Source organism: Sarcophilus harrisii, chromosome 1 (assembly GCF_902635505.1).
Source record: "Sarcophilus harrisii chromosome 1, mSarHar1.11, whole genome shotgun sequence".
Taxonomy (NCBI): Eukaryota; Metazoa; Chordata; class Mammalia; order Dasyuromorphia; family Dasyuridae; genus Sarcophilus; species Sarcophilus harrisii.
Window position 1 is genome coordinate 655,911,679 of NC_045426.1, and position 16,008 is coordinate 655,927,686.

General features: G+C 37.3%; 1 long non-coding RNA gene and 2 other non-coding genes across 4 annotated transcripts; 2 read left to right on the forward strand and 1 right to left on the reverse strand.

Moving 5' to 3' along the window:
- Positions 1-316: 316 nt before the first annotated feature.
- Positions 317-388, reverse strand: TRNAE-UUC. The gene has a single exon. It is a non-coding gene; the product is annotated as a tRNA-Glu (tRNA).
- A 6,236-nt stretch (positions 389-6,624) lies between these two features.
- On the forward strand, positions 6,625-15,667 carry LOC116421396. Of its 2 annotated transcripts, none has more exons than XR_004231741.1 (3): positions 6,625-6,796; positions 9,536-9,608; positions 15,587-15,667. It is a non-coding gene; the product is annotated as an uncharacterized LOC116421396 (long non-coding RNA). The 2 variants fall into 2 exon arrangements; XR_004231744.1 differs by lacking the exon at positions 6,625-6,796 and adding an exon at positions 6,819-7,005.
- TRNAM-CAU lies at positions 14,292-14,364 on the forward strand. The gene has a single exon. It is a non-coding gene; the product is annotated as a tRNA-Met (tRNA).
- Positions 15,668-16,008: the final 341 nt, after the last annotated feature.

Sequence of the window (16,008 nt, forward strand, 5' to 3'; positions counted from 1 at the left end):
TCCTCCTTTAAGATCTCTTTGGGATAGAAACCCAGCAGAAACACTGCTGGATCAAAGGGATACAATTTGGGGCTAAGTTCCAAATTCCTCTCCAGAATGGTTGGATCACTTGAGAGAAATGTTTTAAGGGGGACAGAAATTAATTGTGGAAAATCATTAGTCAATCACGTATGTTTGATAATATGTATAAGAATCTCAATACATAATTAAGATGAAAAATTAGATTTTGTTTTAGATCAGGATATTAGTTTAGGGGATTTCATGCCCTGAAGGTCAATATCTACTGAAGAGGATTGAAGGTACGAAAAGAGGGACTTTCCCTGACCGGGAATCGAACCCGGGCCGCGGCGGTGAAAGCGCCGAATCCTAGCCACTAGACCACCAGGGAGAACTGAAAAAGCAATTCCCCAACCTTTCTATTGTATGTAATGTTTTTTTAACGGTTCTCTTTCACTTTTCTTAAAGACAAATTCTTTCTCTTAAGTCTTTTCAGATATATCCTTTCTTCCATCCATTCATCTGGCTAGACAAACACTTCTCGATCAAGGCGACACTGTATAGGTTAGATGTTCCGCATTTAAATCACAAACTCAAACAATCCTTGCCCTCCAGGAACTGGAATTTTAGCCCAGAACAACAGGAATCACAAGCACAGGCAAGGAAATACCATTTCCACTCGCCCAAGGACCAGACACCTACAGTTAACGGAATCACAGAACCCCTTCCCTAACAGCTAGCCTCTCCCTCTCCCTCCCTTCCCAACACCCCCGTAGGACCTGGTGCTTCTAAGACTCTTGGAAGGGATTTAACCATTTCGAAAGAATGAACACTGGGAGATGGCCGCAAAGGGACTAAAACGCAACAATGTGCTCCAATCACGCTGAAAATTGAGTCTGCACGTAGACTGGGAGCAGCTTCGGGCTCCTTATGTACCGGCGTCTCTAGGAGGCAAGTGAACACTAAATCTGTCCTGAAGTCTTGCTAGGAAGCCTTACAGCAGTTTAGGCTCCGGAATTCTTGAAAGAGATTGGAGAAAAGAGCAAGAGGAAATCAGATCCGCCGAGCAGAAAGGTTTATTTTTTTTTTATAGCTTTTTACTTACAAGATATATACATAGGTAATTTTTCAGCACTGACAATTGCAAAACCTTTTGTTCCAATTTTTCCCCTCCTTCCCCCCACCCTCCTCCCCCAAATGGCAGATTGACCTATACATGTTAAATGTTAAAGTATAAGTTAGATACAATATATGTATACATGCCCATACAGTTATTTTGCTGTACAAAAAGAGTCGGACTTTGAAATAGTGTACAATTAGCAAAATAACTGTTAAGATATGTATGCTTATATTGTATTTAATTTATACTTTAACATACTTAACATGTATTAGTCAACCTGCCATGGGGGGAGAGGGTGGGAGGAAGGAGGGAAAAAATTGGAACAAAAGGTTTGGCAATTGTCAATGCTATAAAATTATCCATGTATGTAATTTGTAAATAAAAAAAGAAAGAAATAGTGTACAATTAGCCTGTGAAGGAAATCAAAAATGCAGGCGGACAAAAATAGAGGGATTGGGAATTCTATGTAGTGGTTCATAGTCATCTCCCAGAGTTCTTTCCCTGGGTGTAGCTGGTTCACTTCCTTACTGCTCTATTAGAACTGATTTGGTTCATCTCATTGTTAAAGAGGGCCAGGTCCAACAGAATTGATCATCATATAATATTGTTGTTGAAGTATATAATGATCTCCTGGTCCTGCTCATTTCACTCAGCCTCAGTTCATGTAAGTCTCTCCAGGACTTTCTGAAATCATCCTGCTGGTCATTTCTTGCCGAACAATAATATTTCATAACATTCATATACCACAATTTATTCAGCCATTATCCAATTGATGGGCATCTACTCAGTTTCCAGTTTCTGGCCACTACAAAGAGGGCTGCCACAAACATTCTTGCACATACAGGTCCCTTTCCCTTCTTTAAAATCTCTTTTGGATATAAGCCCAGTAGCAACACCGAGCAGAAAGTTTTAAAGTGGAGGCGCAGCACAGTCAGTCTCCTGCTGCCTGTTTGGTGGGCCCCATTTAAACCGCGAGCGGCTTCGAAGGAGTAGAGGGAAAGCTTCAGATGGCTGACTAGGATTAAAAGAGTCTTCAGTCCTCATAGAGTGGACTAGGGTAAATGACAACGGAGATAGTCCAAGAAAGTGTTTAAGGATTAAAGCATTCTGACACCGGTAAGGGATGAGAGATGGTATTCGATAATTCGACTCAACAAGCACTTAATTAGGCACAGATTTAGTGTTACTTGCTAGGAAGCACTGAGTCTTCAAGGGCTTTGAATTATAAAGTGTTTCAACTAATAAGAGGGATGGAGTTGCAATGTTGAACCAACCAAGTTGTAAGATAGAAGCAGCGTTAACCACTCTTAGGATCCAAAAAGTCTTTCCAAAGGCGATGGCTTCGTAATTGACCCTTAAAGAAAACAAGAAGAAAAACTAGTTGAAATGGAAGTTGTTCTTTTTCTCCCGGGCCTAAGGAAAATTTACAATTAAATGGAATTATATGGAATGCTGTTAGAACAGTGCATCAATCCTCAACCTCCCTCCAGGGTATATGTTTTTTTCAGTTTCACTACCGAGACAAGCTATAGGGGTAAGTTTCTTTAAGCAGACACACACACACACACACACACACACACACACACATACATATCAAGTGGAGAATGGCTAAATAAGTTATGGTATATGAATGTAATGGAATATTATTGTTCTATAAGAAACGATCAGCAGGATGATTTCAGAAAAGCCTGGAGAGACTTAAATGAACTGCTGCTAAGTGAAATGAGTAGAATCAAGAGAACATTGTACACAGTAACAAGATTGTGTGATGATCAATTCTGATAGACTTGACTCTTTTCAACGATGAGGTGATTCAGGCCAGTTCCAAGACATGTAATGGAGAGAGCCATCTACATCCAGAAAGAGGACTATGGGAACTGATTGTGGATTGCAATATAGTATTTTTCACCTTTTTGGTTGTTATTTGCTTGCCTTTTTTTCCCCTAATTTTCCCTGTTTTCTTCTTCATGTGCAGCATGATAGGTGTGGAAATATATAAAGAATTGAACACGTTTAACCTGTATTGGATTGCTGTCTAGTCAAGGGAGGGAGAAAAACATGGAACATAAGGTTTTGCAAGGATGAATGCTGAAAATTATCATTGCATGTATTTTGAAAATAAAAAAGCTATTAATTATATATAGTCTCCTTCGGCTTGCTTCTAGGCAGTGCAAAAGCACAACAAAGGAGGAACGGAGGCTGCTGTTAAATGTAGAGGGGCCTTGGAAATCTTGGAGATTGGAGAGGAGAAAGGGGCTATGCGGAGATAGGGGTACCTTAATGGCGATTAGGGACAGAAGGGGGTATTCAGTAATCTGGGATCCGGAGCTGCAGATTTGATGGGCAGGGAAATTTTGTTATATTGACTACAAAATATTAAAGCCTTGAAAAAGTGAGCTGAATGGTCATTGTTCTTACCCCTAACTCCTGTAATTCAGTGAAAAGTACAGTGCTCTTTTCAAGCCAAGTAGTAAAGAGAAAGAAGTTTACTTTAATTCAGCAAAATATCAGGGATATACCCTCCCCAGTATAATGTAAAGTAAGGTGTAATTGTCTTTATTCTTTAATCCCTTGTGTTCTTTCCCAATTTCTTCTTTTTTATTGAAGCTTTTTAATTTCAAAACATATGCAAGAATAATTTTTCTTCTTCTTCTTGAAGACAAATCTTCTTTGCCTCAGGCAATTCAAGATTGTCCCCCAAGCAGAGGAAGGAGTGTCAAGAAATATCTTAATCTGGGATAGATAGCTAGGGACAGTAGATAAAGCACCAACCCTGAAGTCATGGGGACCTGAGTTCAAATTTGACCTGACACTTAACACTTTCTAGATGTGTGACCCTGGGCAAGTCACTTAACCCCAATTGCCTGGGGGGGAGGGGAACTCAATCTGTAGTATTATACTTTGGATTGGGGTATTTCTTCTAAAATATAACATTTTGAGCCTCCATCATGGTCTGATGGGTCCAATCTGATATAATCACTAGGTCTAATCTCTAAGACTAGTCAGATCACTATTTTGATTTTTTTTATTTTATTTTTTAATATTAGCAATCAGAGTTTATTCTGGAAGATCTCTGAATATAGTTTATATGTAGTTGTTGTCTAGTTTTCCATTAAACTTGCACAATAGGTACCCCAGCTTCACTCAAACACTTAAAATACACATATTACACATACACATACATTTCCATCTTAGAAATTACAGATAGTGCAAACATGCTGAGGACCATGTAAACAATGAAGAAAACTCGCAAAAGACTCATAATCAATTCTTCCTTAATGTGTTCTACTTTTACACTAAAGTCCTTTCAGTTCAGTGCAACCTCCTGGTCTGGTGTGAAGTTCCCTTAAAGGGGAGTTCAGTTTGAAATCCACTTGGGGTCACTAGGCTGCTCTGGGTTTTATTCAATAGGGAAGTGATTTAGTACCCTTTGTAGAAATCACTTCAGCAAACCATTTAGTATGACTTGGTGGGGGGGAGGAGGGGGAGGGAGGGAAGGGGAGAATTGAAATGAGAGACCGATTAGAAGTCATTGAAATAGCCCAGGTGAAAAGTAACAAGGTTTTGAGAGGCCACATGAATAGAGAGAAGGAACAGATGTGAGCGATGTTGTAGAAGTAGAAATTTATTATATATATATATATATATGGGATTAGAAAGTGTGAAGAATGGGGATTGATTTTGAATTTGCAAACCTGTGTAGCTGACAGAATGGTAGTGCCCTTAGCTGAAATATTAATATTTCAAGGAAAAATATGGGGATGGAGTTAGAGGGAAGAGGAATGTTAGGTTCTATTTTGGACATATGAAATTTGTGATACTTAAGGGACATTTCAATTGGAAATGTCCATGAAACAATTGATGAAGTGAGACAGAAAAACGGGAAAGACTGAGACTGGAGAAATAGACAGACACACAGAGAGATATATAGACATAGACAGAGTTATAGATATATGTCTACAAAGAGGTGATATTTGAACCAATTGATGAAGTCCTCAAGAAAAAGAGTAAAGAGGGAATAGAACCACATACAGTTTCTTGGTGTTAGAGGGCAGAGTAAGAAGGATCACCCAACAAAGGTTACTGGAAATGGTTAATGGTCATTGTTGTTTGGGGATATAAATCTTCATCTTTTCATTGCAGTATAGAGAAAACAAACTAGGTCTGTTAGAGCTGTTCTTTGGACCACAAGGATCCCCAACAAATCCCAGGTATGTGAGAGTTTTAAGAAATACTATTCCCCCAAAGAAGAAATCTAATCACCTTATGGAACCAGGTGCAGGAGAGTTTTTATACCTTGTGAAAATTGCAAAAAAATAATTGAAGACTTCTCTAAGGAACAAAATCTTTCTTCCTGTTCTTAGGCAAACTGTTTGAGAAAGGCAACTTCACTTGTTGCTTCACCTTTCCCTTCTCAAGCAATTTCCTGGACTCTTTTCTGAATAGCTTCTGACCACATTACTCACTGAAACTGCAGTTTCCAAAGTCACCAGTGATTCCTTAATTGTCCAGTGTAACCACCATTTTTCTTTCTTTCTTTCTTTCTTTCTTTTATTATTATAGCTTTTTATTCACAAGATATATGCATGGTAATTTTTCAGCATTGACAACTGCAAAACCTTTTGTTCCAACTTTTCTCCTCCTTCCCTCCACCCCTTCCCCCAGATGGCAGGTTGACCAATACACATTAAATATGTTAGCATATAAGTTAAATATGTTTATACATGTGTCTCTGGGTAGATGGTTCAATTCATTACTGTTCTGTTGGAACTGATTTGGCTCATCTCATTGTTGAAGAGGGCCACGTCCATCAGAATTGGTCATCATATAGTATTATTGTTGAAATATATAATGATCTCCTGGTAACCACCATTTTTCAAACTGCCCTAATCAATACACTCCTATAGCTCCCTAGCTTCTAGGATCAAATAAAAGCTTCTCTATTTGGACATTTGAAACTTTTCACAACCTGCCTTCCTTTTATCTTTACAGTCTACTTAGACATTGTTAGTTTCCTTCAATACTCATTTCAGGTGTCATCTTTTGCATAAGGTTCTTCCTTAAATCCTCAGTTACCAGGGTCTTCCCCTCCTAGGTTTCCTTGATTTTGATGTTTATGTGTTATATTTCTAATTTCTAATGCTAATAATGTAAAGTAAATCTTAAAATGTGTTCACACTTTGGGGGAGAGCCTACTACTGCCAAGCATTTACTAGCACATTCCTATAATATGTTGTCTCTCCTTAAGAATGTAAATTGCCTGAGGACAGGTATTTTTGTCCTTGACTTTATTTTCTTAGATTTTGCTACAGTTCCTGACACATAGTGACCACTTAAATTAACAATTCTTTTTTTAAATTTTAAAAAATAAACAATTCTTTACCTAGGGCACCTGAACTTTATTATTTTTTTTATTAATAACCATATTTCCATTTATAGTTTCCTTTCTAAAATAATGCATTTTATATTGTGTATTTAAAACACTAATTTAATAGGGATCCATAGACTTCACCTGACTTTCAAAGAAGTCTGTGACATTAAAATAACATAAAAAGATTAGGAACCTCTGACTTAAAAGCTTATTCGTTGATTGTCGTATTCCATTACCGCTCGGGAAGGGTAATCAATACTTTCCGTTGCAGGAGATGTGGGATTCCTGTTCCAGAAGTTGGAAGACCGGTAATTTTTCTCTGCCTTTAGGGTTGATCTAATCTAGTGAATGCATAATCATAGTAGGACATTTCAGTTTTTACTATGATCGCCTCCCAGCCTCCTCAGGTTTCACCGGGCGCTCTCTTCATTTTGTGCTTGAACCACAACTGCTGCAGACCCACGATCTCTAAGTCTCTAAGCTGAAACAGTTGACACTTTTGTCAATGCACTAAAATGTCAGCCTTTCTTGAATACTTTTACTTTATCTCTTAAACTTCCATTCAACAACAGGAAATGATATCGCTATTTTATGTCGTGAATTATTGTTGCTGCGGTTTTACCTGTCGTTTTTGTGTGAGTGTGTGTATGCCTGTTTTATTCATTGTTTTGTCATCTTACTTCTTTCACACTAGTATCTGTCTATCCTGTCGCTGCTTTCTCATTTCGAAGGTGTGAGCAGAAGGTTCAAAGCAGAAGCCAAAAGGAATGAGAGAAAGGTCTCTTGGACAGGGAAGGAAGGAAGGAAGGAAGGAAGGAAGGAAGGAAGGAAGGAAGGAAGGAAGGAAGGAAGGAAGGAAGGAAGGAAGGAAGAAGGGAAGGAGGGGAGAGAAAGAGAGAGGGAGAGAGAGAGAGAGAGAGAGAGAGAGAGAGAGAGAGAGAGAAAGAAAGAACGAAAGAATAAAAAGAAGAGAGGAAGGGAGGGAGGGGGGAAGGAAACAAGAGAAAAAGGGAGGAAGAGAAGAAGAGAAGGACGAAGGGAAGAAGGGAGAGAGGAGTGAAGAAGGAAGGGAGGGAGGAAAATGAGGGAAAGAAGAAAGGAAAAGGAAAGAAAAATAAAGAAATTATTGTTAACTTTTTTGTTACCTCATATTTTCAAATATATCCCTCCTTTCTCTCCTATCCACTCTCTCCCCGCACCATCCCTCCCTCTCCTTCTTCTCCCTCCCTCCCCCATCTCGCCCCTCCCAGAGACAAAAGGAGTTCTTGAAAACCAACAAATCTATCAACGATGTTTTGCTATGGGTGCAGTGTTCTAATCCCATAATCTAAAATGGGGTCAAATTTCGTTTTGACTCAGGTATTTGTTAGAACGATTGAACAGATTGAACAGATAGTTACTACATTCCTAATAGGTTAGATAAGAAGTAGAAAAAAGCACCGTCATTAACAAAGGAATTTGCGTAACCGACGATTGAGTCCCAGCCTCCAAATACTAGATTACTGGGGAGCCTTGCACTAGCGTTTACTATTTCATACAAAGTATATTACCTGTTCTCTGTCTCTGTCTGTCTCTGTCTCTGTCTCTATCTGTGTGTGTGTGTGTGTGTCCGTCTGTCTCTCTCGCTCTCGCTCTCTCTTAAATGCTTCCCATTGGAATGAACTATTTTTCTGGTCTTAAATTCTTTGGGCTAATTTCCGATCTATCCACCCATCCATTTGTCTCTCTATTTACTTAAATCAACTATTGCCCATTGATTAAATGCCTACTTTATAAATGAGCCTTCCAGATCCCCAAAGGGAAATCAAAGAATCTTCAAAGAACTTACATTCCAGTCTGGGAAACACCAGATGCACAGAGAACCATGGGTACAAAGAGGGCAGCGCAACTCCTCCGGAGCCAAGGGGCAGACACCTGCAGCCAGGGGATCACAGAACTTTGTTTTTAACAAAGCTCCCTCCTCTTCCTTCCTCACCCTCAGGAAACCTGACGCTTCAGAAGCTGCTGTAGAGGATTTGAATATTCCAAAAGCCCAGGGAAGCACTTTGGGTAGACCCCAAACAACGATGTGTATTCCTCAATATGGGAATCATACTTGGAGACAGATTGGGAGCAGCTTCTGAGCTGTCAGATATACCATATGTACTGCAGGTGCCCCGAAGCAAACACGCATTCATTTAGTCTCTTGCTCTAAAAAGTCCTTGCGCTATCTTAGACTTTCTGAAGAGTGCACTCCCAAGTGATGAATGCTACAGTTGTAGAGTTTGTGCTCTTTCATTTTAACGTGCCGTTGTAGCAAGGCTTAGTAGAAATCTTTCGACAATTCCTGCCTTTCCCATTTACTTCTTTTCTAACCATACACAAAAACACTTCTCTTCCTTGAACTTCGATTTTTGCAGGTGTAAGGTGGGAATGAATAACATCTGTGGTGTTTAACCTCAGGTTTATCTTATTTGCAAACTTTAAGCACTATATGAATGGCATTTTTATTACTATAACTGCTATGAGGAGAGATATTTCATAAGATACTCTTGTAATTCATTTAAACTTTGTAACTTTCAGTTACCTGATCTGTAAAGTCAGGTAACAGTAATTTACTATTGAACTTATAATGTTGCTATGACAATAGGGTTTGGAAGTAGTTAGCACTATGTATATGGGAGCTATTACTTCAATGAAGGCAGATCTGAGTATATTACTCGAGGAAACTGTAGGTATTTTTTTAGGTCTTGTCGCAGTGAAGGATGAGAAATAAATCTTGTCCCTGCAGAAGCTGCTTTTATCACATCCTTAAATGTTTTCTGTTCAAAATCCTTAAAGCAATAGCAAAAAGGAATTTGTAGAAATGTGGTGCTGAAGGAGAAAAAAACATTATTGCTATATTCTTTATTGTTGTCTATGCTCAGAAATGTCTCTCCACACAAGATATTGGGAAGGGGTGGAGAACGGGATTTTTAAAAATTTAAGTAATGTCTTCTTTTAAAAAAATATTTTTTTCTCCCATTACCCCTCATTGAATAATTTAATCCTCTTTCCTCTCCTCATAGGGTCAGCTAAGTGGCAAAGTGGATGCAGCACAAGTCCTGGAACTAAGGGAACCTCAGTTTAAGCTGGATTCAGGTATTGATTAATTGTGTGACCCCATTGCCTAACCTTCAATTACCTCCCTCAAAAAAAATAAAAACAAAAACAAAAAACCCAGAAATCCTCAATATGAACACACATACCCAGAAAAACAAATTTCCACACTAGCTATATATTTTAAAAAAATATGTCTCTTCTCCCATTTTAAGCTTATTATCATCTCTGTCAGGAGATGAGTTAATGTTTCGTTTCCATTCATTGTCTTTTTCAGAATTCTAAGGTCGTTCAAAGTTATTTAACATATTGTGATCATTGTATAAATTGTTCTTGTAGTTCTCACTTTGTTTCAGTTAAGGTCTTCCAATTTCCTCTGAAATTGTCTATTTCACCAAATTTTTTATGGCATAAAATTTCATTACACATATAGACTAAAATTTGCTTCACCATTTCTCAGTAGAAGACAGTCCCTTAATTTTCATTTCTGGGCTATTATGAAAGAGTACTGCTACAAACATCTAAATACTTGCCCTCTTTCTTTGAGGTAAAGAATATGTAGACTTTTGCTAACTTTCTAGGCATAGTTCCAAATTACTTTCCATAATGTCTATATTAACAGCCCATTCCACATTTGTCATTCCTTTCTTTTGTGATGTTTGTCACTCTAATAGCTAAATATGAAACTTGAGTCACTTTATATTTATTTAATTATTAATAGTTTAGAACATTTTTATATTAGTAATGATGGTTTAGATTTTTTCCTTTAACAAGTACCTGTTCATATCTTTTAACTATCTGTTGGTGAATGACTCTTAGGCATAAGGAGAGAAATGTATGTTCTAAGTTGAGTACAGAGATCCATGATTATAGAAGCTTTATAATGAGAGACAGACTGAGGCACACAACAGGCAGAAGAAAGGGAGAGTGGTGCCGTGAAAAATAATACCCTTTCTTATGGTTCAGAGTAGGATGAATTGAAGAGAAGGGGAGTGGGGAGGGGGTGACATTAGTAGTTTTTATCACTCTAAATATAAGATGATTTTATCCATTTTCTTCTGTATGTAAGGCACATAAATCTTGACATAGACACAAGTTTACTTAATTCCCTTATTTGTAAGAACTGAAATGTTTGAATATTTCTAACATTTTATTATTTTCTAATAGTGACTTAAAATTTTGAGACACCAATATTATCATGGGGAATGTATGTATGATGCATTTTCCCAGATCACTTCCTCATCTGTTACTAGGAGTAATATGGAATTTCTGATTCAGACTTCCATGAAAGACTGAGAATACAGGTGGGATTGATTTCTTCAGAACTTCCTTCAAAATCGCCAAATTTAATTGCTTTCTCCCAGTTCTCATATTTCTAGATATCTCTTAAAGCCTTTGACACTATTAGTTACTCTTTTCTTTTTTCTCTCTAGGTTTATGTGACATAACTCCATTCTGATTTTCCTCCTAGCTTCTTACTGCTCCTTCTCAGTGTCCTTTGCTGGTCTTCAATCAGATCTTACACTAACTGTGCACACCCCACAAGGCTGTATTCTGGGCCATCTCCTCCCTCTGTACTCTTTAAATTGGTGATTTCATCAGCTCCCTAGATTCAATTATTATCTCTATGCTGGTCATAGTCTAATCTACTTATCCATGGGCCTTAATCACTTTCCTGAGCTCATCTTCCATCTCCATCAATTTATTACTTATTATTTATTAACTTATTATTGTGTCCCATAGACATCTTAAACACAAAATGTCCAAAACAGAATTCACTATCCTTTCTTGAGAATTGTTCTGTCCTCTCTGAGATACCACTACACATCTGTCAGATTGGCTAGAATGACAGGGAAAGATAATGCAGAATGTTGGAGGGGATGTGAGAAAAGAGGGACACTAATACATTGTTGGTGGAATTGTGAATACATCCAGCCATTCTGGAGAGTAATTTGGAACTATGCTCAAAAAGTTATCAATCTGTGCATACCCTTTGATACAGCAGGGTTTCTACTGGGCTTATATCCTAAAGAAATCTTAAAGAAGGGAAAGGGATCTGTATGTGCAAGAATGTTTGTGGCAGGTCTCTTTGTAGTGGCCAGAAACTGGAAACTGAGTGGATGCCCATCAATTTGGACAATACCTGAATAAATTGTGGTTTATGAATATTATGGAATATTATTGTTCTGTAAGAAATATCCAGCAGGAGGATTTCAGAAAGGCCTGGAGAGACTTACATGAACTGATGATGAGTGAAATGAGCAGGACCAGAAGATCTTTATATACTTCAACAACAATACTATATGATGATCAATTCTGATGGACCTGGCCATCTTCAGTAATGAGATGAACCAAATCAGTTCCAATAGAGCAGTAATGAACTGAACCAGCTACACCCAGAGAAAGAACTCTGGGAGATGACTATGAACCATTACATAGAATTCCCAATCCCTCAATTTTTGTCTGCCTGCATTTTTTATTTCCTTCACAGGTTAATAGTGCACTATTTCAAACTCCGATTCTTTTTGTACAGCAAAATAACTGTTAGGACATATATGCTTTAACATAGTTAACATGTATTGGTCAACCTGCCATCGGGGAGAGGGGATGGGGGGAAGGAGGGGAAAAATGGGAACAAAAGGTTTGGCAATTGTCAATGCTGTAAAATTACCCATGTGTATAACTTGTAAATAAAAAGCTATAATAAAATTTTAAAAAAAAAAAAAAGAGAGAGAGAGAATTGTTCTGTCTTCCTAACTTTCTTAAGTTTTCACTGTAGAGGGCACCACCAATCTCTCAGTCATCCAGGCTCAAAATTTAGATGTCATCCTTAATTTCTTTCTCTTCGCCCTATATCTATATCTTGTAATCTTCTAGAATATCAGAACTACTAGACTTGCTGTCCTTCTGGAGGAGATAAAATCCTTCCTAATTTCACAAGGAAAGGCAACCATAGATGATATATCTTTTGGAGCATGGTATCAGTTAATTTATTGAGAACTAAAGATAACAAGTAGATGTCCCAGGGATCACCTGGCACAAAGATAATAACTTTACTTTTAATCATATCTTTAAATTAACTTGAAGGGAAAGTTGATTTCTTGAGCTTAACTCAAGAATATAGCAAAGTGGTTTTAGGCAGATGCATACTCAATTATAAAAATGAATACAGCATAAAATCCATTACATTGTAGGAGCAAAAATCAATACAGAAGAAACTAAATGTTTTAAACTTGCTTCATTCAAAGAGAAACAATAATCATTTAACTTTGAGCATGTCTTTGAATATTTTTCCCCCAAGACCATCCACATTTCTTGGATATATAAGGAACTGATTCCAACTTGAAAGAATGAAAGTTATCCCACAATTGATAACTGTTCAAGGGAAATGAATAGAAAGTTTTCAAAGAAAGTCAATGTATAGTAACTATTTAGAAATTCTCTCAACAACTAATAACAATAGAAATCCAAAATGAAACAATTCTCAGGTTCCATTCCACATTAATTAGATAGGTACAGTTGACAAAAGAGAAAAATCATACGTTAAGAGGAAAATAAGTACAGTTGTGCATTTTTGATGGAGCTGTGAATTGTAATAACTTATGCTCATTTACTAAATTTGTTTATATTCTTTGACCCAGTAATACTGCTATCAGGCTTATGACCCAGAGTTATCAAAGGAAGAAAAAAAAGGATATGGTGGGGGGAGGGAATTATAGCAATTCTTTCCAAGGTGTAAAAAATATTTTGTTGTTGTGTGCAGACTCCCCTCACCTCTCTCACAGACTATTTAATAGCCTTTTGGTTAATCTCTTCAAATATCTCCCTACTCTAATAGATCCTCCACTCTGAAGTCAAACTGGTTTTCTTAAACCACTAGTATGATCAGTCGGTACCACCCCCATCCCCTTCGCTTCCAGGCACCTTATCCTGATTTTATTGTTCTTCCTCCAATCTCTCTCCATTTCCTGATTCCATACCTTTTCACCGTCTCCCAAATATTAAATGTTCTCCCTCTTCCTCTTGGCCATCTGGCTTTCTTGTACAACTTCAAGATTTGCTTAAAATCCCAACTGTATTTTTTGCTTTTCCCTGTCCTCTACCTCCTACTCCTCCCAGTGTCTTCCTTTTGAGACTACAATTCATTTACATTGTATTTATCCTCTATGTACATAATTTATTTTATACGTTCTTTCCCCAAGTAGGTAAACTCCTTAAAGGAGGGGATGGAGGCTGTATTTTTGTCTTTGTATCCCCAGAGTTTAGCAAACTGCTTGGCATATAGTAAGCAGTTAATAAATGCCTGTTGGCTAAGTACTGGAGAGAGAGAGAAAAAAAGAGAGAGAGAAGAGATAGAGCTTATATTCTTTTGGGGAGATAAAGTTGGGCAAAAAACAAAGGGATACAAATTATGGAGTATATTTCCCTTCATAGTGGTCCTATAAAATGTTTCCATGAGATCTCTATGATCAAGAAATGTCATCTCCTATAAAGGAGCTTGTAGAGAGAGCTTGGTATCCTCAGATTCAAGAAACCATGAAATAATTCAAGAGATGGACAAACAACAAAAGGCCTAAGAATTTCCTTCTAAAATCTCTGTAAAAAAAAAAATTTTAATGTCAATGAATATTATGAAAAACGAAAGAATTTAAAATAATATCTCTGTAACTTGAAAGCGAAGAACATTCTTACTGAAGAAGTTACAATTCGGCGTGCCGTTTCGAGGCCTTCTTAGCGCAGTAGGCAGCGCGTCAGTCTCATAATCTGAAGGTCCTGAGTTCGATCCTCAGAGAGGGCACAATATTTTGAATGTGAGTTTAAAAAAAAAATTCCCTTTCCTCTCCCAAGCAGCATTTCGGCGTTACAAAGATATTGAATAATGAAATTGGTTTTCCGAAGTACTCCTGACCAGAAGAATGGGAGAGGAAAACACGAAGATAATTATTTCCTTAGACCTCTAAAGTTGCAAGAGGAAAGATCTCTGCTCGGAAAGGAAAGAGTATCTGTGAACACTGGAAATTATCATTAAAATCTTAGTTTCCATTGAAAGAAACAAAATTCATCTGAATCTTAACTCTTCTATTCCTTTTCAATAATACACTAACTAGCCTCGCCACTCCTCCCTTCACCTTCACTAACACATACACAAAATATGCAATAAGAAAAACAGCTTCGTATCCATCCCAAAATGGTTGAAAGAAAAGAATAGAGAAAGCTACCCCTCAACTTTTCACAAGTTAAATGACTTATTTAATCTCCAAGATGAAAAAAACCGTTGTTCTGATTCTGCTCTATCCAGTATAAGCAAGAACTATTCAGGCTAGACTTTGATCTCTCTTCTCCTAAAGAGAGCAATCACTACAAATAAATGTTTTAAGGTTTTATAAATTATCTCTCCCTATCCTTCCGGAGAAAAAATAACGCGGGAGGCTAAGGGGGACAATAAGAGAAAATGCTTCTTTTTCTAAATGGAATTAAACCACCTAATAATAATACCTTCTTGTCTGGCCGAAGAAAAACAGATTTAAGGCAATTGATGTCTGATTTAAAGGGAAATCACCGCCATCTGGTGGACATTTAGGCCAATGCAATTATAAAATATTGGGTAAGTATTTGAATGAATTGCTTGTCTACCCCGTTAAGACCATTGAAACTGGCTAAAAACATAAGTAATAGGCCTCCAGGATTCCTTAGGAAATTATTTGAACTTAATCTTCAAAAAATAACAGAAAGAAAGAGAACATGCGAGCACAGATGGAGAAGCAAGTTATCAAATAATAAAATGGGATGGTTGTGTAATAAGTAAAAAACAATAGCTAACAGTTATATAGGACTACTGTCCTATATAACTTTGCTAAGCGCTTTACAATTATTATCTCATTTGATTCTCACAACATCAGGTACTATTATCCCCATTTTATAGATGAAAGAAACAGTGGTTAAGTGATTTGCCCAGAGTGATATATATAGTGTGTGAAGCTGAATTTAAATTCAAATCTTCTTGATTTTTTTCCTTCCAGGTCCAACACTCTATCGACTGCAGAGAACTGAACGATCACTTGCCAAGGATGGTGTCGAGGGAATAAAACAATAATTTGAAACTGTTTTCTCCTGTTATTGCTTTATGATTCATGGTTGTGACTTTTCACGAAAACATGACAAAATACAAAAACAAGTATTCCTGTGGTGTGCTAGTTAATGGCATTTGCCTTATTAGTGAAAATCCTGGACTTGAACCTCAATAAAAATCAACCTTACTCTTTTTATTTTCAAAAAACAAAATGCCCCCAATTTGTGTGCCAGTTGGATATTCTAAATTAGCAGCATTCATCATCCTGTATCCTGTATCAGTTGGTTCTCCTAATTAATTGTGAACTCCAAAGTTACTACTTCAGACTCATAAACAGATGAGATTATAGGGAAAATATGAGCTTCTGCTTTT